The sequence below is a fragment of the Lissotriton helveticus genome, chromosome 3_2, assembly GCF_964261635.1.
Source record: "Lissotriton helveticus chromosome 3_2, aLisHel1.1, whole genome shotgun sequence".
Lineage (NCBI taxonomy): Eukaryota > Metazoa > Chordata > Amphibia > Caudata > Salamandridae > Lissotriton > Lissotriton helveticus.
This window is the reverse complement of record NC_136062.1, coordinates 418,302,895-418,327,010: the sequence shown is the minus strand read 5'-3', so window position 1 is coordinate 418,327,010 and position 24,116 is coordinate 418,302,895.

The window sequence follows — 24,116 nt, the reverse complement described above, 5'->3', positions numbered from 1 at the left end:
ACACCTGTATTGCTTATAAATCATTTTAAGTGTGTCAGAAAGAGGGTGGCAAGAAAAACCTAATCGATGAATACTATTTAAGAACAAAGGGGCCTATTACCAACAACTAGCGATAATTTTTGTCTTTAACTTGTTTAGAGACAAAAATTATCGCCGCACATCGGCGATTTTTATCGCAGATAAACCTTGCTATTAGCAAGGCTTATCGCAAATGCGATAAAAAACGGCCGCAATGCATGAATATCGCTGAAAAGTCCGCGATATTCATGCATTATCGAGCAAATGCTCTTAGCCATGTTATCCACCTCCCATTGGATAACATGGTGAAGAACTGCTCAGGGCAGGTGTTAGCTTTTGGAGATATTCGCGCTTAGCGCGAATATCTCCAAAAGTTGGTAATAGGAGATAGCGATGTTAGCGACTGTTTCCAGTCGCTAACATCTTGGCACGCCCACTTTGCATGTCATTAGTGATAAATAGCACTGACATGCAAAGCGGGGCCCAAGATGGTCGCTATCTCCTATTAGCTGTCACTAACTGGTGTTAGCGACAGCTTGGTAATAGGGAGATAATTTTATCTCCGCTTTCTTGGCTTTTAAAGCCAAAAAAGCGGAGATAAACCCCCTTGATAATATGTGAAATATCCAAGTGTCCCACAAAGAGCCAGTGTAGCAAATGTATTCAGCAGGAGAGCTGTAAGGGTACAATATGTAGCTGGCGGTGCATTTTGGACCACACAGTCACAAATATATTACTGAAACATTGTGAGCAGGCGTAGTGATGGAAATATTCCCGCTATCGCCAAAAACCAACGTTCTTAGCCATGTTATCCAATGGGAGGTGGATAACATGGCTAAGAGCATTTTGTATTTTGTATTCTCAGCCATATTCACTCATTTCGCCGCTATCGCTGGATATTTTAGCACAACGGAGAAAAACGTTGCTAATAACATGTTTTCTTCGCTAACATATCCAGCGATAGGCAGCGATAAAAAAATCGTCGCTAAGCCTATTTAGCGAAAATTATCGCTACTTGTTGGTAATATGCCCCTGGGTTTCAGTGAGTACCTATTATCAATTGAACATCACCAAGTAAAGTGCCTTGATTTGTTTTGATCCTTTTAAGATCTTTGGGGCATATTACCAAGGGTGGCGTTAGGCAATTATCGCCGGTTTAGCGGCCTTTTCGGCCGCTAAGCCACGATAATACTATCGCTCTATTAGAAAGCTGTCGCTAACTGATGTTAGCGACAGCTTTTAGGCAATAGCGAGCGGTTTGGGGCCCGCTTTGCATGTCAGTGATATTGATCGCTAATTACATGCAAAGTGGGCGTACCCAACCTGTTAGCGACTGAAAGCAGTCGCTAACGTCCCTATCGCCTATTAGCAAGGCAGGCATAGCGATGGAAATATTCCCGCTATCGCCAAAAACCAACGCCTGCTCAGACCAGTTCTTAGCCATTTTATCCAATGGGAGGTGGATAACATGGCTAAGAGCATTTTGTCGCTAATGCGTGAATATCACTGTATTCTCAGCGATATTCACTCATTTCGATGCTATCGCTGGATATTTTAGCACAATGGAGAAAAATGTTGCTAATAGCATGTTTTCTCCGCTAACATATCCAGCGATAGGCAGCGAAAAAAAAATCATCGCTAAGCCTATTTAGCGATAATTATCGCTACTTGTTGGTAATATGCCCCTTTGTTTCTATCACACTTCAAATGTACGAAAAAGTGCCTTTTAAAATTATTATTATTATTTAATTTTTTAATGTCACTGCTTGTTACTCCCAGGTTCAGGAAAGTCCGAACAGGTGGTAAAGCGTTTTCCTATTTTGCCCCCTCTTACTGGAATCAATTACAGACACATCTTCGAAAATGTTGAGAATAGTTTTAGAAGACTTCTTGAAACAGAACTCTTCTGAGTTGTGGTTTTCTGGTCTGTATTGTCTGCTTCACTGCCTATTACTCTCCGAACTGCTGATATATTCTGAAATATTTGTATAGTTCATTAACAGGTGTATACATTTTGTTGTGTGTTAAAAACCAAATATCTTACAACGTTTTATTTCACACTACCATACCACAGTAAGATTTTCCCAAAGTACACTTTACAAGAAGTAAACACCAATCTACTTGATAACAGAATAAAGAGACATTTTTCAGAAGACGTAGCCTGATATTTAAACTCTGTCTTTGAAGCACAACAAATGTGACAAGATAAACGCAAAATTGAAAGTCAACTTTATTGTTTAGTCACCTTTTGAACTCTAGTAGGAATATTTTGGGAGTGCTCCAGCAACCCTGCACTTCTCCTTACAGCACCTATGCATGCAAAGGACTGCAACTAGTGCAAAATCACAGAAACGTAGTAGAGTTCAAGTAGAGGTGGCGCAAAGATGCATCCATCTGTAGACATGTTCCATACTAGAACTTACATCAAGCTCGGTGCACAAACATGGCATATCTGACAAGAGTTCAACATACAATTAACTGCAAGTTAAAATCAATCTCACATACAAAAACAGGAGCACAGCACCATCAAAACACACTTGCAAAAGCGGATACCCCTAAAGTCACACCACAATGTTTATAATGCTTGTGCCAATACATTACATTTAGTGCTCCAAAGGCCTTTGGGCCATATTATCAAGCCAGGGCGATACATTATCGCCGCTTTCATCGGCAGGAAACTGCCGCTAAAGCGGCGATAATGGGCTTGATAATATGCCCTTGTGAATTCCCATAGAAGCCCAGGTTCTGGTGTTAACCTGGGCTTCTATGGGAATTCACAAGGGCATATTATCAAGCCCATTATCGCCGCTTTAGCGGCAGTTTCCTGCCGATAAAAGCGGCGATAATGTATCGCCCTTGCTTGATAATATGGCCCTTTGTTCCAAGGCAAGTTGTGCGCCAAAGCCCTGGACAGAGTGATGAGAAAGGAACTGAGCACAAAAGAAAACAGCAAGCTCTGGAGAGGAACCTATAGATAGGGGAGGCAGGAATAGAAGGGGCAGTGTGGCAACAGAGCGGGGACAGGTACAGCTTAATTGGATGTGAATCTCACACCCTCAGGAATATTCTTCCCAATTTTGTGCAAGTCCTGCTTCCATTAACAACCTATTAATCATTGTGTTACTTCTTAAAGCATTACATCACTCATTTGGTGTGGGTCCAATACCTTGGAACACAGTTTCTCTCTCAGAGTGGGAGTCTAGAACTTTGCTAGGATTTGTCTCTCATTGGGTGCACTTTTCATGTCTTTGAGCACCGTATCACTGAGCGAGAGTTTTACTACATACTGCTCAAAGTGGATTATTTGCCATGGACAAGTGTCTACATCACAGGTTAAGGGCACCACCAGATAGATGTCACACAAATGAAATAAAAATGAACCGGAGTTAAAACTTTGGTAACATGACTTGAAGGAATCAGGCTTACAGAAAAGGGAATGTGTCAACAAATCAAGCAGGTAATAAACCGTAGAATGGTAACCCAAAACCCAATAAAATCCACAGCCAATTTTAAAATAAATAGACAGGTATTATGAGCAAAATAAAGACCAAAATAACAAAACGGGAAACTAGAGAGATGAATGTTTAAAGCTTTAAGTGAAAAGAGCACCCAAACACAGAAAATGGCAATCTTAGCCTGTGGAAGTGGTATACTTGTGGCTGACCATAATGGAACCCTGCTCATCTACACCAAATGCATTGTTCAAGTGGAAAATGCGAAAGGCAAATCGTTTAAATCTGTTTTAAAATCCTAATCCAAAAGGGGACTTTGTCATTTTGTGAAGTGAAAGCAGTCTTCCCACTGATCAAATCTGAATTTGTAGCTGTGACTGTGAAACGGCAGCTATCTGTTAAAGGCTGGGGCCACTAAGGCTCTACAGCTTTAGAGTTTTTTATTTGAAATGGTGTCTAAGTCCCAGAACAGAAAGAGACTTTGCTTTGTTTTCAGCGATGCTAGAACCTTTTTAGGGGAAACAAATCGAAGTTTCATTGCAATACCATGGAATTAATGGTTTGGTACTCTTTGTGGTAGGTTCCTTTGGCTCTGGAGAAAAAGGCTGTAATAGTTTCTTAGCATTTACCTGGTGCCAAGGACACTTCTAAGCCACCAGGGCCTCATTGGAGGCACCAGGAGAGTCTCAGATTGCTAGTTAGAGGCCACCAGCAAAGTCCACTCCAAGATCCAGTTAGAACTGGTTAATTGGGAGTTATAGGGAAATGGTTCGTCCTCGGGTACAAAAAAATACTCTGAAGAAGATTCATGGAGATGTCATATTTATGCCTGGCACAAGCTAGGAGATTAGGCAATGGGTTATTGCCTATTTCCCTTACTGCAAATAGGCCCACAATGCTATGTGGCAGGGCATTTTCAAGATGGTGAACGTCTTCTACCACACAAAACTAAGGCTATGAGATTTGTGGGTGGGTAGGAGAATGCATTATCAAACTCTACAGTGTGTCTACACATCTAACATTATAATTCAGTGGGAAGTAGGCCCTGTACCACCAGCCAACTTGGAGACAACGGTCTGGTAGGAAAAAGACAGGGTCCTACATCACCCAGACATTGGTAACGAGACATCTAGCAGTAAGGCGTAAATCAAAGGTAATGTGTCAACAAAATACTGGGGTAACACACAGTAGAAAAGGTAACACAAAGCTGTATAATAACCACAGACAATTTTAAAATGAAGACACACGTATTATGAGTAAAATTAGTCCAAGACAACAAAATTAAAACTAAACGGGGAACTGAAGAGATTAATTTTTAAAGCTTTAAGTGAAAATAGCACCAAAACCCCATCAAATATCAATCTTAGACTGAGGAAGGGGTATACTGGGACATAGCTAATATTTGTGGCTGGCCATAATGGTACCCTGGTCGTCTACACCAAATGGATTGGTCCCATGGAAAATCCGAAAGGCAAAACATTTGTATCGGTTTTAAAATTCTGATCCAAAAAGGTACTTTGTCATAGCACCCTGTTCTCTGCCTTTCAAGGGTGCCAAAGTGTTTTGTGTGGCTCAAACAGACCTGTCAGACAGAATTTGACACTGTGGTGTCACAAAAAAGTTCACAGTCCCCACCATGTCTTTTAAGCTGATTTTAAAAGTCCTAACTTGGAAGTTGCTAGAGAGCTAATGCAAATTAGCCACCAGCAGTTTCAGGCACAGAAAACATATCTTTCTAAAAGTTACATTTCCTGGACAATTAATACATGTCGAATTTACCATAAAATTTGATTTTTATTAAATACAAAAGTAAGTTTAAATGTAGTTTTTAGCTAGTACAGGTCATAACTGTTATAGATGAGAGTGTACAATCTTTACTTTGACTTTTCCTATGTGCCACCTGCAGCCTGACCAGACACTATTGTGTTGTGCCAGTCTCTGGCAGAAATACCATTTATGAAGCCACCCATGTTCCACTCTAAAATATTATGCAACTTACCTTGTTGGCTGCTAGGTGCGCTTAAGGGTGCTTTATTTATTGTTTAAAAACATTTTTTTTAAATGTGATTTTAACAGGTCTGTACAGCATGGTTTATCTGTGGAGTGTAAATGAGTCAACATGCTGTAGTGTCAGCCATGTGATTCAATGAAATCTTCCATTATTAGTGATTAATGTAAGAGTGCACGATCATGCCTTCCTTCCTGTGACAGGGAGGAGAATTTCTAATCAGAGAATGAGAGGGGAGGAAGAATGAAAAACATAGAGGGTGATTAATGTCGGAAGAGAATGAAAAGAGTCAGTGGGAGATAACACAAAATGGAGAAAAATGAAGAAATATTAGGAAGATAATAGGAGAGAAGAATTAATAGAGATTGCGTGTGTTAGAAATGGGGGTCTCTAGTTGGCACTGCCTTTTACCCTGTCTAAGTAGGGATCAATATTCTAGTTAGGGTAAGGTAGTTGCATACCCAAGATTATCCCTGCTTAGATCTCTTTGGTAGCTTGGTATTAGCAGCCAGGCTAATCTCAGAGGCGATGTTTATATAATTTCTTCACAATAACACAGTGAAAACACTACAGATGTACACCAAAACAGTTTACTTACCTGTTAAAATCCGTAATCCGTACATTACTACCTCCCACCCTGCCCCTCCCCCTCCCCACGTTACCGCCCTGCAGGAACTCCTACTGCCGACTGCGGCTGCTTTCTTATAAATTGGGGAATCTATTGACCCCTTCCAGGAGTACGGATTCTTTCCACTTCAATAATCTGTTTGAAGAGTGGTAGTAATGCTGCCGCTCACTAAGTACAAGATTGGTGAAATACCGGTACGACCCGGTGCCCTCTCTGCCCTGCCTTTCCCTATCCTGTTAGTGATCTGTTTGCTCTTGAATATAAAGTGAGTATCTTACAGCAGTTTGTCCAAATTAAATACGTAACTCCGAGCTCTTTGCTCTCCATGCGCAATATTGACTTGTCCTGTATTAATATGGTGCCATCATTAATTATCACTTGCTTTTTCAATCAGATGCAAGTTAGTTACAGGTCCCCTTGGGTTCTGTAGACTATTCACTGTGTGGCAAAATCTTGCGCTGTTGTTTGTATTTGTGTCATATAATAGTTTGGCCCACACCATATCTTCTGTTTCCCTTTTTGATTGCCAGATGAGTTTCTTCTTGCTGAATTTTAGTTTCCTTAGTTCCTTTTGGTTGCCATCATCTGGGCCTTTTTGACGGAACCTCCACATTGATATATTTCTTTCTTTTTTGAGGTGCATCTTTTACATAGTTGACAGTTGATTACAATGCGTGCTTTGCATTAAAAGAGGGATCCTCCGTTGTAGATTTACTGCTGTCGTTAAACAAAACTCTTCTCTTTTTGTGTGTAATTTGCCGGTTAGTGTTCTGCCATGGAGATTCAAAGTAATCTCTTGTGATGAATGATCGCTGAGGTTTGATGCTCCTATCCAGAACCCAGCCTTGTTTCAGCCCCTTCATTGTTGGTATCTTTCTGGACAGGCGGTCGCCTGCTCCTAACTTTCTTTGTACCCATGTATCGGTATGAAGGAGGATCAACTGAGTCAGGAGACTCAGTGGGATTTTTCTTTTGAATAATTATCCCATAGTTTCTTCCCATCAATATTATCTAAGGCAGATGAATAATCGATGAAGCAAATGAAGAGTGGCAGGTTGGCCTTTTTAACAGCGTCTATCAAAAGGGATAAGGCAAGTATTTTTGTTGTTCCAGATAATTTGCAAAATCACTTTTGATTGTGGGGGATTATTACAATATCGGTCGCCCAATCTGTAAATTCTTCAAGTAAAAGACCATCATAGTACTTGGCGTCATTGTCTATTAAGGCATTGTTAAACAAGACTCTACTCTTTTTATGTGGACTGTGCCGAGGTTTTTGTTAACAATTTGACAGCGGATTAAAATGCTTGTATACATCGATTTATTTTCCTCCAAAGATTTTTTGCCTCGACCAGAAAGCTTTCCAGATTGCATGTTTTACATTGAATTCTTCTGCAGTGGACAGTATACATTGAACTCAGATCCCCCACTGGATTGGTTATTTTATGGCTTGTATATTCAAAGTAATCTCTTGAGGTAAATGATCACTGAGGTATGTTGTTCCTATCCGAAAGTCTGCAATTTTACTTATCACTGGTAGTGAACCAAAAGTATAATCTATTTTTGTATTAGGCAATGCGCTATAAAAGGTTGCCTCCGGCAGGCAGTCCCCTGGGAAACATCCATTTAATGCCTCCAGGCTCAAATGTTCTAGGTCCATCAAAAGTTATTTTCCTGGCCTGCTTTGTTTTTCCCATTTGCAGTCTTCTTGTTGTGGGATGCCCCATGCAACAATTGCTCTTCCACTAGGTGATCCCTATCTAGGTGCCCCGAAAGATGCATATTGTAGTCAACTGTTACAATGAGATTCGGGGTGGACTACTCTGGGAGTATCCTCATTAATTCAGAGAACAGGAGTTTTGTCCCAGTTTTTTTGTCAAGTAGGTAGAGATACATATTTACCAATATTAATTGTTGGTTAATATAGTCTCCCCCTCAGTCATTTTTATTGCTTTTATGGCATTAGTTTTTGCTGTTGTAGTGCCCAGTTCCTTGATTGTATTTATACTCTTGATTGAGGTGTAGATTGTGAGCTCTCCTTTTAAATGCATGCTTTTAGCTCTTCTAGCAGCCGGGGGATTGTATGTTTTAAAGCCTTGTAGTTGATATGGTTGGTCTAGCCAGGTCTCTTTTAAAATGACGAGGCTCACATTTTGAAAATCGAAGAAGAGCCTGCATGTTCTTGATTGTACTTCCTAATCGGTTTATTTTCCAAGATCATAATCGCAACTGAGAGGTAGATTTAGCAATTTGATTAATTCCCTGCTATCCATGCACAATTATCTGATCTGATGCTTCCCCTTTGTTGCAGAGGGCTCCAGGTGTTGGTCACAGAGGTGCTTTGTGCTCCTTTAAGCACTGGTTGAGTCTTCCTTGTGGTATGCAACTGCATGAGCCTACAGCCTTCCTGCTCTTGTTGGTTTTGGAGCAGAGACGCTGGATAGCCAGTTTTTAGGTTGCGTTTTATTCAGATCTCCCATGCATTTAGTTGGCTTTCCTCATTCATGATTCTCTTCGCCGTGTACCTGGAAACCTGTGAGGTCCAGTTTGTCTTTGTGATCTCTCGGTCTGACAGATGTTTGAGATCCTTGAACTCCATAGACTCCAGATCTTGTGAACCTATATCTGCCAGGTTGCTGATGATTGTAGGAATCAGAAAATATTCCCTTTGTTCAAGTTGTTGCCTCGGCCTTTGGACTTATACTCAGGGATGAGCAGGTGTGTACAAGTCTTACGCTCCTCCTGGCGATGGTGGCTGGAATGGTTGCTAAGGCTGGCAATCCAACCTGATTTGAAAGAATTATTTCTGTAGAAGTTCAAGGCACTTCAGACCTTAGAATGTTTGAGCAGCAATAGTTGACCCCGTTTTGGTCCCCTCAGTTTGTCCAGGAATGTGGTTGGCCTGGCAGTATTTCCTACTTTTCCCTTCAGGTACTATGCACTCAACAATCATTTGGAACAGCTGGTTAGAAGAAATGTTCATGGCCTGTGAGGTTTTCGAAGCCCAGATTAACAACTGTGCCGAGCTTTTGCCTGTTGGGGTATCAGTGCACGCTTGAAAATATGCCATTACGTTAGTATTCTTGTTCCTCCCTTTCCTTCTGTTTCAGGCAATTTTTTATTTCGTGCAATTTTTTTACCTGCTTCATCTGCTCTATCAAGCCATCCTGATGGGCTGTGACAACTGCTGACTGCTAGTACACTTGCTTGTTGTTGTAGGGCACCGGTGGACTCTGTAGCTGTTTGCCCAGAGCTTACTTCAGGGTGATTCTTGAAACTTTGTTCAAGCCTGTGCCCACTTCTGCACCATAGCAAAAGACACACAATTAATCAACAGAATGCAGAACAAATCAAAACATCCTAGGACCAGTTTCGCAGTTTCACCCCTCTTCAACCAGGATAGCTTGATTCCAGTGGCACAGTGAGCCCAGGACCCACGTCTGGGCATACTTGGAGCACTGAGGGTGAGAAAGCAAAAGACACACAATTGATGGACGGAATGCAGAACAATTCAAAACATTCACCCCAGTCAAGATATCTAGGTTAAATCCATCATTCTTTTGCTCAACATGCCACCCCAGTTTAGACATGGCCATATGCAAATCAGTCTAGACCCTGTGCCTCAATGGAACAGTCCAGCCCGAACTACCAAGCCAGGTCCACCCTGGACCGGAAACAAGCATCCTAGGACCGGTTTCGGGGTTTCACCCCTCTTCAGCCAGGATAGCTTCCCATGAGGCACAGGGCCAAGACTGATTTGCATATGGCCAGTTCTAAACTGGGGTGGCATGGTGAGCAAAAGAATGATGGATTTAACCCAGATCTTTGGACTGGGGGTGAATGTCATGCATTTCTGTTGTTGCATTGCTCATATTAGGTTCGCTCAACCCTTTGCACTTCGTTTTCCTTTTACTATTTACTAGTCATTGAAGTGGTTGTTCACCTTTTGTTCCCAGACCTCATGATACGCCTCATGGTTTGGAGGGTTTGGAAAAATTAACCCCCTAGGAAAATAGGGTTAGTGGCCAGGCAGTTGATCATCTAGTTTCTTGCTCACTCCTTACTCCATACAGAGTGCATGGAGTGTATTCAAGATGACAGTTAGTCGGTGTATCTTTATTTCCCTGGTGTTTGGGCCAATGCCTGAGTGGAGAGTCTACCACTAGCTCCCAACTCCACTCCCCCCGGCTCGACCCGCTGCGACCTCAGGGGTGATTCACCAAGCCACTGTCTCTCTGTCCCTCTCCACCTCTCACCTAAGCTTCTATCTAGGCTTTTGCTCATCCTCCTTCCTTCTTCTCCGCAGGTTCTACAAGCGGAGGCAGCAAAATCCTGGGCCCCTCTTCTCGCTTTCCCACGCCGTCTCGTCGCAGTGGTAGATTGTAAGTTTCAGTGTTCTACAGGGCCCTTCCTTGTGTTCCTTCACCACCATTGCAGAGTCTCCCCTCCACGGTCAGCAGTCCGTAATTAGAGCAGTTAAGTGCTGTTAGCAATTGGCAGTTAGATGCTGATGGTGATTGTGCTTGTGGTGCTGACTCTTGCGAGTGGGGCTCACCAGGGGGGTCCACTAGACGCACCCGTATATAACGGGGGCCACCTCCGTGGGCCACATATGGCTCTCTTTCTGCAGCCAGCTACCAGCTGCTGACTAGCACTAATCCCCATTCCTAGTTTTTCATTATCAAAACACTAATTTTTTTCATCTCAATTCAATGGACTAATATTAAATCCCTAAGGTGGGTTGTTCAGCAAGAATATATATCTATTAGTCACCGTAGAGTTACAGAGCACCCCAGGTGTAATTACAGCAAGTATTATTTACTTCGGGCATATTTACAAGAACTTAACATCGCCATAGCGTACATTTTTTGACGTTAGAATGGCTTTTTTTTATCGCCTTATTTACAAATTGTCGCTAACTGCAGTTAGCAGTATTTTTCCAGCATAAATGTTAATTTTAAGTTTGCCAATTTTCTTAGGGGGAATTGACAAAAATGAATTGCAAGGTGGATGTTCCCGTGCAAAAACTGCAGCTAACCCGACTTTGCGATTTTTACAATTAAATTTCTGTCTGGCGATAACCCCTCAAAACTGCTTCTAAGTCCAATTAGAGGCAGTTTTTTAACCCCATCCGCGCTAAGCGTTTTCCCGCTGTGCGCTAAAGATTCGCAAATACCGCGTTACATGACAAGCTCAGCTCGTCATGAGCGTACGACAGGCGTACCTCAGCATGGAAGGGGTTAAGACCAGAAAATAGCTGGTCTTAAAATTGGTGCAAACACTTTGGGCCTCATTTCAGAGAATTTTGTGGTGGACAGCGCTGCAAGGAATGTTGCCGCAGTGCCCTGCAACAAAACAAATGGGGAGGAATGTGCAATATCGGTAAGATAGGGTGCATTCCTGCGCCGCAATCATGAAAAGTATTTTATCGCTGTGACAAAACAGTGTTGTGACACTTTTCACTGCATCCCTCTTGCAACACCATGGATGCGCCGTATACAATGTACAGCGCACCATGTCATAATTAATGACATGTACGTGTGGAATCCTAACGTATCTGTCAGCGCTAAAGTAAAGTATTGCTCCAGTTGTGTTACAAGCATGATACAACTCCTGCAATGCCTGGGGCAGGCCTATTCCTATGGCACTGTGTCACCCTTTCGCGTGTCATGAGGCAGGCGTAAGGTTGTGATCCAGTGGCGTCCTAGAATTGCCAACGTGAAATCTGATAGATTTCACTGCTCCACTCCTACACAGCTTTGTTGCATGGAGACACCCACCTTGCAAACATCATACCTAATGCAGGTATAATATGGCACAGGGACTCACAAGGTCACACATATGCCTAGATGCGTTACTAAGTAAATATGGTGCAACGTGGTGCAAGACAAACACAAGGAGATGATGGATGGAGCGCTGAGACTTTTCAGACACTCACCCCCATTCACAGATCTGGGTTGAATCTATCATCATTCTGTAGCTCACTTTCCCACCTCAGTTCAGACTCAGCTATATGCAAATCTGTCTTGACCCTGTGCCTCATGGGAACACCTCACACCCCTATGGAGTGATAGATCCTGAATATTTTCAGTTTAAATGGGGGGAGCCCATACCTATTTGGGGACACTTGAGACCTTGCAAAGATAGTACTGTTTGTGTTACCTGCCTAATGTTCAACTAAATGATGGCTCTGCACAGGAACAACTTATCTAATGCATCTATTTCATTGCCATATTTGCCATTTGCCTGGTACAGTCATTTTTTTTACTATCTGTGGTGACAAATGGGTTTGATGTGTAGGAAATGTTGGTATGACCTAAGTATACATTGCCCCGTACACAAGGTTTACTATACTCTCTGGGTAGTGATTTGCGCTCAGATAACACTCCCAATACATTGGGAATGCTTTCTCAGATATTTTTTAATTCATTGATTTTATTCCATCATGTTTTATATATCCTACTTTGAAAATCGATGTGCTCCCCATACACAGACGGAAATGAGGTGAGCATACAGCAATCTCTTTGCCTACATATGCTACTGTATGATTTGACATTACATTGGTATGACACACATAAATATGAATCTGTTGGCAGACAGTTAGTCATCACTTCTTTAAACAGTAAGGTCACAATAAGGCAGTGTTGAATCCATGTATGATCTACATTTGTGCATGGCAGACAACATCATATTGTCCAAAGAGAGTTTGTGATGTGCAACAATATTAGACCATCTATAAATAACTGTCCATGTGTCTGTCAGCAGATAGATTGATATTGAAAGATGTAATCATTTAGTGAGACATTTATCCAGCATACCTTTACTAATGACTCTGCCTATGCATTATCAATGTGTTGTACTCATGACACAGACAGGCATTGTATTGTATGATAGATTGTATTCATATTTTGAAGTAGCCTGTTTTTTTCACATATTAGATTTACATTTTACTACTGTACATATCATGTTCATGTAAGATTCAGTTTTGTCACTGTATGCTGACACAGATCACTTATTTATATTCAAAGTATTTACAAATCTGTGTACTACTTGTACTTTTCCGCCTTTCATTACCTGATCATCATGTGATAAAACATAGACTGGTATCTAAATTGAGTATCATTATGTCACTTAATGATATGATTCATTGCTTTACAGAGATTAACTGTAGAGAAAATTATTGTTTCTTAACATCAAACTATTTTAACACACAAAATCATACATGACTTTCTGGAGTATGTTCATGTGTTGAAAAAATTAATTCCTACTTCATTCCTACACTTGGCAACGTCTACAGAATTTGATTCATTATATTCATGAGTAGTCAGGACATCTTCAGCATCCACATCTTGGCTACATATCTTTTCTTCTATTTCTAGCGACCTCTTTGCAACAATGTTACGTAATATGCAGCACACAACAATGATTTTAGTGTGGGGTGGGAAACAACCTTTACTACGCAGTCAAAACACCGCAGTGCCATCACAACACAGATTTTACAACGCAAGTTGTTACCACGACTTGCACTGGAGGGCGCTCTAGACTAAGGAATAGTGTGATTTACTATTCCAACACCTTCCCTACTGTACGTAGGCTGGAGTTGGAATAGTAAATCATACTATTCCTAAGCCCAGCACCCTACAGCGCAAGTCGTGGTAACGGCTTGCGTTGTAAAAGCTGCATTGTGATGTACTGCGTTGTGATGTACCGCGTGGTAACGTCATACATCCGTGTGGGGTTTACACAACTGTATACCTCCAGACAAAAAAAAGACATCTAAATTTGGATTTCAATACACCAAAGCTCAATAAAGCTGTGTATCCTACGACGAACAATATTATATGCTGCATCTGCTGGTGTTTTTAGGGTTTGAAATGAGGTCAACAAGGAAGCCTGAGAGCATATACCATGTCACCTACAATGTATGAAAAACAAATACAGAAGTGTTACATGTGCAGTCCATGTGCAAATATATCGCTGCTGATGTTACAAACCATATTTTATAGTTTTATGTATGTATCCTTTTTGTTTGGTATGGTAAAATATACTTACCAATCAATACACCATCTCCATACATTCCACTCTCAAAGCGTTGGTTAATGATACTTTGATTAAATATGTGGGAATCACGGGCCCTCCCTGGATACTGTGGCACTACATCGGTGAGGCAGTACTTGTCATCCCAAACAGCTTGACATTTATTGAATAATTATGCTTCCTGTTCCTGTACAGGTGGCCTGTTCCTGTAGGTGGAAGCACGTTGACATGTGTACAGTCTATTCTAATGCAACAAGGACCTGTGGAAATTTGGCAATTTGACAGAAACCCTGCTTTACTTGTCTCAGCTCATACCCCGGTTTTGGGAACATTAGGTGTTGTGGCACATGGCCGAAATGAAGAGAGAGCGCTCTGAGACACACCAGCCAATGTTGCACCTGTATTCTGAAAGGCGCCAGTTGCAAGCAGGTGTAGTTCTGCCTGTACCTTCACATGTGGGGGTATGACGTGTACTTTCAGTTTTTGCCTCAAGGGTTGGTCCAATTTGATGTCAGAGAGTGGTTATCATGTCCCTGGTGAGCCTAATTATTTGTATTATCTCTTCTTCACGCATGTGGATGAGTGATATTCTCTGCTTGTAGAGTCTTTCCTTTCTCTGTGTTTTCTTTTTTCCTAGACAACTATTCTCTGATGGTGTGGGACAACGTCAATCTCCATAGGTGCCACAGACTGTAGTATAAATATGTTGTGCTTCTGCTTGTAGATCTCCCAGTGAATGGCTCTGGGTCTTTTTGCGCCTGATTTGTACCTGCGCTATTTTTTCGGCACTAATCTTTTTTGCAATGCTTCACGTTACTTTGCGCAACTCCTGTAAATACTTGTGCCGCAGTCTTTTTGGAGATTTTTCATGGATGACGCCTTGACACGCCCACTCTTCATACATTAATTCAACTTTGGTGCAGACAGATGCTAAACCGTATGTTTGTCGTGATAACTGTGAAATATGCCGCAATTACTGGCTTGCGCCGATCTGAAAATGTGTGCAAGGTTTAGCGCCGATTTGCATCATGCGCGTGCCAGCACAAGATATGACCAGTAAACAGTACAATTACAAAGAGCTATTGCTCTCAGACTCACTGGTTTACTTCCAGTGTTTCTGTAAGTAATCACACCAATGTTAAGATAGTTCTCTGAGAGGTAAACAAAACAAAGGGGCATATTACCAAGCAGGGCGATAGGCAATTATCCCCGCTTTAGCGGCCGTTTTCGGCCGCTAAGCGGTGATAATTCTATCGCTCTATTAGCTAGCTGTTGCTAACAGCAGTTAGTGACAGCTTTAGGCGATAGCGAGCGGTTTGGGTCCCGCTTTGCATGTCAGCGATATTTGTCATTAATGACATGCATAGTGGGCGTACCCAACCTGTTAGCGACTGAAAGCAGTCGCTAACGTTGCTATCGCCTATTAGCAAGGCAGGCGTAGCGATGGAAATATTCCCGCTATCGCCAAAAACTAACGCCTGCTCTGACCAGTTCTTAGCCATGTTATCCAATGGGAGGTGGATAACATGGCTAAGAGTATTTTGTCGCTAATGCGTGAATATCGCTGTATTCTCAGCGATATTCACGCTATCGCCGAAAATGTATCGCTTTGGAGATAAACGTTGCTAATAGCACTGTATCTCAGCAATAATTACCGGCGATGCTTAGCGATAAAAAATTTGTTGCGAAGCCTAATTAGCGATAAATATCGCTAATCGTTGGTAATACGCCCCAAAGTTTTAAGTCCTTCTATCTCATGTTTAAAAGTCCTTATTCATGTTTCATTAAAAATATATCCGGTTTTCCATCTTTGCTTACACCAATTTGGACAAATATAGTAATCCAATACATGCAGCAAGCAGCACGTGCTTCACCACTAAGCCGCACTTCAATGCTAATTGAATCTCAAGCCAACATTCATATTGATAAAAATAGACACATGTCTCCCCTTCAGTTTGGTTGTCAAACAAATTACTTATTGACCTCCTAATAAGAAGGCTCTTCAGTCGTTCAAGATAAGATTCTCACTGACAATTTCCGTCCCCTTAGTAAGCATATCAGAGATCGAATTGAATTTCTCCTCAGATTAACTTTTCTAACAAAACTTATCTTGTCATTTCACTTTTCAATTCCCCTAAATAACTATTAAAATATTACGTGTGAGGTTAATTCATGTAGTAGGCAGAACGCTTTTTTAATTTCCAATGATAAGTGTATCAAGTCAAAGTTCTAAACGAATGATTGCTGCTATAAAGCAAAGCTCTATGAAACTTAATATGTGTCAGTTAATGCATGGTGCAGAGCAGTATGCATGTAATAAAGTACTGGACAATATTTTAATAAGAGACGTTTGCTGCATGCCTAAAGATTGTGATACTAAGTCAAGGCAGGTTGGGTGCAGGGCCTGTGGTCAACCCTGTGGCAGAAGGCTGTGGGCAGCATGAGCTGAGGGGACAAGGCAGGCTAGGGGGGGGCCTGGCAACAGGTTTGGTCCTGTCACTACTCCCGCTGTACACGTCTGAAGGCCATGTACAGCCAGGGCCGGACTGGGAACCGAAACCGGCCCTGGCACACTGCTTGGCCAGCCCCCCTAGGGGAGAGGAGGGGGTGCGGCCGAGCTGTTTGCAGGTTCCCCAAACCTGACCTCTACACAAAACTCTATTCTAGAAATGTTGGCAGAGAAATAGAACACAGGGTTGTGAATTGACCAATATGGTTAGTGTGTGTTTTTACAAAAAAAAAAATCATTTACCGAACAACCAGTCCTCTTACAAAAAAATATTTTCTACAAAAGTATGCACGATGAATAACCCCATAACGAATGCACTGAAAAGCTGACACTACACACGTGCCTGCAGTGCACACCACTTTCGCTCATGCTGCCAGCTCCACAAGTCTATTCCTTGCTGCCAGACAGTGACCCTGAAAGTCAAACACCCCTCACATCGGACCCTGTCACCTATTCCTCTCACTCTCTCACCTACTTATCCCACTACCTACCTATACCACATACTTGCTTACTCCCCTCAAACTCACTCATCCCACACACACACCTAGCTATCACTCATCTATCCAGCCCACTCAGTAAGTCACTCACATTCTTCATTCACCCACTCACACAGAACACTTTGCAGCTCACTCCACATGCCTACAGACTCTATCAAATGAAGTTCATGCCCGTTCCGTCTCTGTGCAGCATTTCACTTCCATCCCTGTCACAGAGCAAGGTCTACAGGGCTCTCCTTGCACGCACCCCTGTTCCGTGAATACACTGTGCAATCCATGCACACTCACTGCACAAAGGATAACCAATTTTCACAGGCAAGTTATAGGCAAAGATTTTGTTAAGACAACTGCTGGAACTATTGTCACCCTCCTGTAAAACTTATAAGTAAAACAGTCAGATGCAGCTGATGCAGAAACCTGTTGGTATTTAATGAGTCAAAAGTACAAATGCCTGCCGGTTGACTCCACCTTTCATCTTCCCGGGGTGAATTAAAAGTGTGGCATGTGCTTGGCAAAATGTGTTTGCTTTTTGTAGCAGCACGGAATTAAAAGGTCCTATTAGAAAACGCTGAATAAAAATATGTTCTTCTTACATACAACGCTGTAAACAAGACCCCCACACCAGCATTAATGAGGCGTTACCTTCTGTTTCAGGGAGCACCTAGATGCCTGGCGCAGTGGAGAAACTCTCTCTCTCTCGGGGTGCTGGGGAAGTGTTTGTCACCTTGAATAAATCCACGGGCCGGGCCGGAATTAAAAGCAATGAAAGCTTAGTTAGGACCCGGCCCGTGGATTTATTCAAGGTGACAAACGCTACCCTTACTCAAAGTCAGAGTCATCTTGAATAAATCCACGGGCCGGGCCGGGGCCTAACCAAGCTTTCATTGCTTTTAATTCCGGCCCGGTCGCGGTCGTGACGCCCCCAGAGACAGTGCCAGGCCAATTAATTAATTGATCCTCACCACTCACCTGTGGCCGCCAGGAGGCAGCCAGCAGACATGGCCCGGGGCAGGCTACAGATAGTTAAATAAATGACGGGGTCAGGGCCTCTCTCCAGGCTCAGTTCCAGCCTCTCATCCTCTCACTCCCTGGCCTTCTCTGCCTCGCAGTCAAGCGCCCTTAATTTTCGGGACACCGAAATGCGATTGCGCATGAGCACCCATAATCGGGCCCACTGACTCCAGACGCCCACCCTAAGGGTCAACGACGCGCCGAGCAGACGTAAGGCCGGAGACTGAAGACTCCGTCCGTGCATGGTGCTGCGCAGTCAGTGTCACCACACAGTGGATTTTTTAATAAATATAAATTTTAGTGCTAGCAGTGCTGGACACGGACGGACGGTGCGTGCAGCACCACCAGGTAGCAGCTGCATTTTATGCAGAGAGGTATGTGCGTGTTTTCTGCTCGGTGACGCCAGGGTCCTGTAGTGGCGCGCACCAGTCTATGCACGTCACGTAGCTACGTGACGTGCGGCGGCCATTTTGGGGGCAGACTGCGCGCGCAGCGCATTCAGAGGCGCGGCAGCCGCGAGAGTGTAGCGCCGGCTCGGCGCTCTTCAGCAAGAGTTGTAATTAATAAAAGAACCGTTATTAGTCACCCCTTCACTATAATTTTGTCCAACTCTTACAGTAGCCACGCGCGGAGATACCCCTTCGGGGCTGATTCAGGCGCGATATAAGAATATAAATAAATAAATAAATAAATAAAGAGAGTCAGCGGTTTCATTTCATGTAGCATCATTACAGTGGCGACGAGGTTGGGATTCGACCAGAACATCTAGAAAAAAAAAAAACGGAAGGCAACTCACCCAACACGTGGCAGAGGGAGACACTGCAGAGCCCCATCCACGCAGGCACAAGGAGCCAGCAGATCTCCAAGCAACCAGTGTCACTCAGTCTGAAGTGGGACTAGCACAGCTGAGCAGCAGCCCAGTGCAGCGCAACTGAGACCCCCGGACTACAGGCACCACATAAGGCACCGTACCCTGAAGAGCGTGGCAGAGCCATTACCACCCACACCATAAGAAGGTGGCACAGAGACCCCATAGTAACCAGACAGCGCGTCGCACTCCACCTGCGCTATCCACAAGGAGGTCCGAACTGGCTACCTTAAAGGAGGGTGAGGGGGCTGACACGGAGAGTCCCCAAGAGCAAACCAAGAAAGAAGAGACGGATAGCACCCCAGGGAGCCCCACAGGGAAAGGTAACAGAGCGACGACGGTGAAGGAGGAGAAAATGAGCGCACCAGCGGGATACGCTATTGCACCAGTCCAGTTCCTCCCGAAGCCAGGAGAACCACTGATGAAGTGGGAGGACTGCCGCGAATACATAAATAACTTCATAGAGGTCCTAGAGGACGAGAATGAAGAGACTTTCAAACCCAACAGGAAAAAACGTATATTATTACTCAATATGGGGCCAGAAGGACTCAGAATATATAAAAGCCTGGTGCCCAAACAGAGAGATGGCTCAGACGATGATGTGTACGCCCATGCTATCGACGACCTGAACGAACATTATCGGCCCACGGTATGTGTGTCGGTCGATAGATTCAACTTCCAGCAGAGAAAACAACGGGCCGGAGAGTCGATTGAGGAATATGTAGCGGCCCTGAAGAAACTAGCGACCACGTGCAGGTATGGCCTGTGGGAGGAAGAGTTTATCAAAGACCAAATAGTAATGCACACATCCAGCACGAACGTCCAGGACAAGCTATGGGCAAGTGGAGACACCACACTCAAGGATGTAATGGTCATAGTCAAGAGGGCAGAACTCGCACGGAGGTGCGCCGACGCAACCAAGAAAGAACCGCCAACCGCAGCCATGGTGAACAAGATACAGGAAGAAGAACCTCGCAAAGATCTGAGGTACAGGGGCGCTACGCCGAAAGGATCCAACAAATGGCAGGGCAACACTGGATTGCAAAAGAGACAGGAAGGCGGTGGCAACAAGAAAACGTGCTACAGGTGTGGGAGCTGGTCCCATGAGGCACACGACAGAAGATGCCCAGCGTTCAGGGCCAAGTGCTTACACTGTGGCATCATCGGCCATTACGAGAAAGTGTGCCGGAACAAAATGTCCAAGAGCGTGGTAAAATACGTAGACCAGGAAGACGAGAATCAGGAAGAGACGGCGGAGGAAGAGGTCATCACCGTCCTGTGCATATACGACCAGATAATGTGTATAGATGGGAAAAGGACAAACAAACCCGTGTTGGAAATGAAGATGGGAGGAGTAACCATCAGTGTAGTGGCGGATACAGGTTCCCCCTACACGATAATACAAAGAGCAGTGTGGGAGGAAACATTCAGACCGAAGATAGGACCGGAGCTGGAGAAGTTGGACATCCGACCGGTCACATATAATGGCGATCGCATCCCAATGGTGGGGTATAGACTCTTGAAGTTTGAGTTCAGAGGCAGATCAGCGTTATGCAAGCTGTACATCTCAGAGAGAGGACCGTCCGTCTTAGGGTGGCTGGACCAGGGCGACCTGGGAATCAAGTTAGACCCGGGAGGCAAGGAACAGATTTTGCTCACTGAACCAGACACATGGCCCAATCTCACCAAATGGAAAGAGGACTACCCAAGAGTGTTTGGAGGCACGGTGGGAAAACTTGAAAGATTCCAACATAAGATCGTGCTCAAGGAGGACGCCGTTCCGGTTGCCCACAAAGTGAGAAATATACCCATAGCGGTAAGAGAGGCAGTCCAAAAGGAGCTTCAAGAATTGGAGAGTAAGGGGATAATTGAGCCCATCACCTGCGCAGAGTGGCTCGCACCCTTGGTGGTAGTCATGAAGCCGAATGGAAAGGTCAGTCTCTGCGTCGACCTGAGAGAGCTAAATAAGAACATTGTCGTGGAGAAATTCCCCCTCCCAAGGATCGACGAAATGTTGGCAAAGACCAGAGGAGTCAAATGGTACTCCACCATCGATTTGACCTCCGCGTACCACCAAGTAGTATTGCACCCAGACAGCAGAAAACTTACGTCTTTCATCACCCCATTCGGATGCTACCAGTTCTGCCGCATGCCGTTCGGACTGGCCTCGGCGGCTGCGGTATTCCAAAGGTTAATGCACCAACTGTTTAAGAACTTAACTGGCATCCAGTATTTCCAGGACGACATTTTGGTAATGGGGCGAGGCAGAATGGACCACGATCAGAAACTTGGGAGAGTGCTGAAAACCCTGGAAAGCAAAGGCCTCACGGCAGAATGGACCAAATGCCGTTTGGGCCTAAAGTCGGTGACCTACCTAGGTCATGAGATTGGGGCGCAGGGCATCACACCAAAAGCAGACAACGTAAAGGCAATCGCTGAAGCTCCGCCCCCCACCAACAAGGAGGAAGTCAGGTCGTTTTTGGGCATGGCGGAGTATTACAGTAAGTTTGTGGTACACTTTGCCTCCAAAACGCACCATATGAGGATGCTGACCAGGGAAAGCACCAGTTTTGAATGGACACCAGAGGCACAACAGGAGTTTGATACCATCAAGAGGGATGTCACGGGAGCAGTGCCACTAAAAGGATACGACCCACAGGGCGCTACCGTGCTCACAACCGATGCCAGCGACAAGGGCCTGGGAGCAGTGCTCATGCAAGAACGAGGACAAGGACAGATGGAGACGATCAGTTTTGCATCCAGGGCGCTGACGGCCACCGAAAGCAAGTACAGCGTGATCGAAAAGGAGATGCTGGCGGTAGTGTGGGCCACAGCGAGATTTCAGCAGTTCCTATGGGGCACCAGATTCCTGCTCAGGACGGATCATAAGCCATTGGTAAAGGTGCTAACATCGAGTGGGCATGCCAACGCTACGCCCAGAATATCGAAGATGTCTCTAAAACTCTCGAATTCAGATATGATGTGGAGTACATCCCAGGGAATCGCAACCGAGTGGCTGAGCAGGGGCAGTGAGCAGGGCAGCAGCAATGGAGCCTGGAGAAGAAGACCCCACAGACCAAAGGGAACTGGTGGCCCTGGTGGGGGATCAAGGTAAAGTCATCAGCTACCAGGAGTGGACTGAAGAATACGAGGAGGACAGCGTATTGAAGGAAGTGAAGAGGTACATTATCAAGGGATGGCCGGACAAAAGACATGTGAGCGAAGATGTCAAGCCCTACTATGAAGTCAGAGAAGAATTGTCGGTGAGGGACAAAGGAGTGTTCACATACAGAGGGGACAAGGTAATCCCTCCGAGAAAACTCATAACCCAGTTACTGGACTTGTTACATGAGGGCCATCTAGGTATTGGGAAGCTGAAGTTAAGGGCCAAACAAAATTACTGGTGGCCAGGCATGGACATAAGAGCGGAGAGGCATGTCAGAGAATGTCCACAGTGCCAGGGAGCGGACAAATCACTCAAGCCCCTGCGCCCCGCGCTAGGACAGTTCGAAACCCCGCAGAACCCGTGGGAAGAATTGTCAATAGACATATTGGGACCCATCCTTGATAGCCAGGGCACTCAGAAGTACGTATGTGTCCTCATGGATCGATACTCCAAATGGACCGAGTTGAAAGTGGATGAGACCATGGACACTGAGAACATCCTGAAATTTCTGTCGGACACTTTCGTGAGGGAGGGCATACCCAAGTCCATCTTGAGCGATAATGGCCCCCAATTCACGTCAGAAAAGTGGAACAAATTCATGCAAAGGAACGGCATAGACATCAAACACACAGCGATCTACCATCCCGCTGGGAACGGCTTGGTGGAACGGTTTAACCGAGTGGTGATAGGTGCCGTAAAAGCAGCGATTTCCTGCAACAAAGATTGGGAGAAAGCCATAGAGAACATGGTATGGGCCTACAGGATTACCCCAACGGGAACAGGATACAGCCCATTTCAGATCCTGAGAGGGCGAGAACCATTCACCCATGACAATCGGATTTGGAAGGAGAAGGTTATCACCAGCGAATGGTCCCCGGCGGTGGTACGTGCAAACCTAGAAAAAGCACAGTTGATATATACCAACCACTACAACAAACGGAGGAATGTAAAAGGGACAAGATTGGAAAAGGATGAGTGGGTAAGAGTAAAGTTGGCAACGTTACAGAAGAAGGGAGACAGTAAATACAGCAGGCCCATGCAAGTCAAGGAGGTGTACGATCGAGCGGCCTTGCTGAGTGACGGCAACGTGTGGTCCCAAGATCGCATGGCCAGGTGTAACAAAGTTCTACAATGGGAGCAACTTGGAGCTGAGTGGGACGATGGAGAAGAACCGAATGCAGAGGGGGAGCAAGGCACTGGCGAGCAACATGGAGAAGGAAGCGGTAGAGATGAACCAAGAGAGGAAAGAAGAAGCATGGAGGAGAACATGGCAGGACAGAGAGAGGAAAGAAGTGACGAGGTGCCGAATCAAGGGTCCCAAGAGAGCTCGACCCAGGTGACCAGGAGCGGAAGATCTGTGGTGAGACCAGCAAGGTTTCGAGATTTTGAAATGGACATTTGAACTGTAAGTGACTCTTATACTGTTTGGAAAAAAGGGAGATATGTAGTGGCGCGCACCAGTCTATGCACGTCACGTAGCTACGTGACGTGCGGTGGCCATTTTGGGGGCGGACTGCGCGCGCAGCGCATTCAGAGGCGCGGCAGCCGCGAGAGTGTAGCGCCGGCTCGGCGCTCTTCAGCAAGAGTTGTAATTAATAAAAGAACCGTTATTAGGACAAAGAGAGTCAGCGGTTTCATTTCATGTAGCATCATTACAGGTCCGAATCGGCCCCAGGAACAAAACCGGCCCCCTGCCACAAAACCGGCCCCCACCCCATCCAGCCTACCGGGGGATTGCCTGGTGCCCGGAATTGCCAGTCCGGGCCTGTGTACAGCCTGGATTGAGTGTACAAGGGGAGGATGTCACAGTCCAATGACACTGGCACTCAACGAATGCCATAACTAGTGTCAACCACCATGATCAAAACAACATTATTGCAAAGGCATAGAAACAAACAAAAGAGCAGTCAAGTTATCAACAT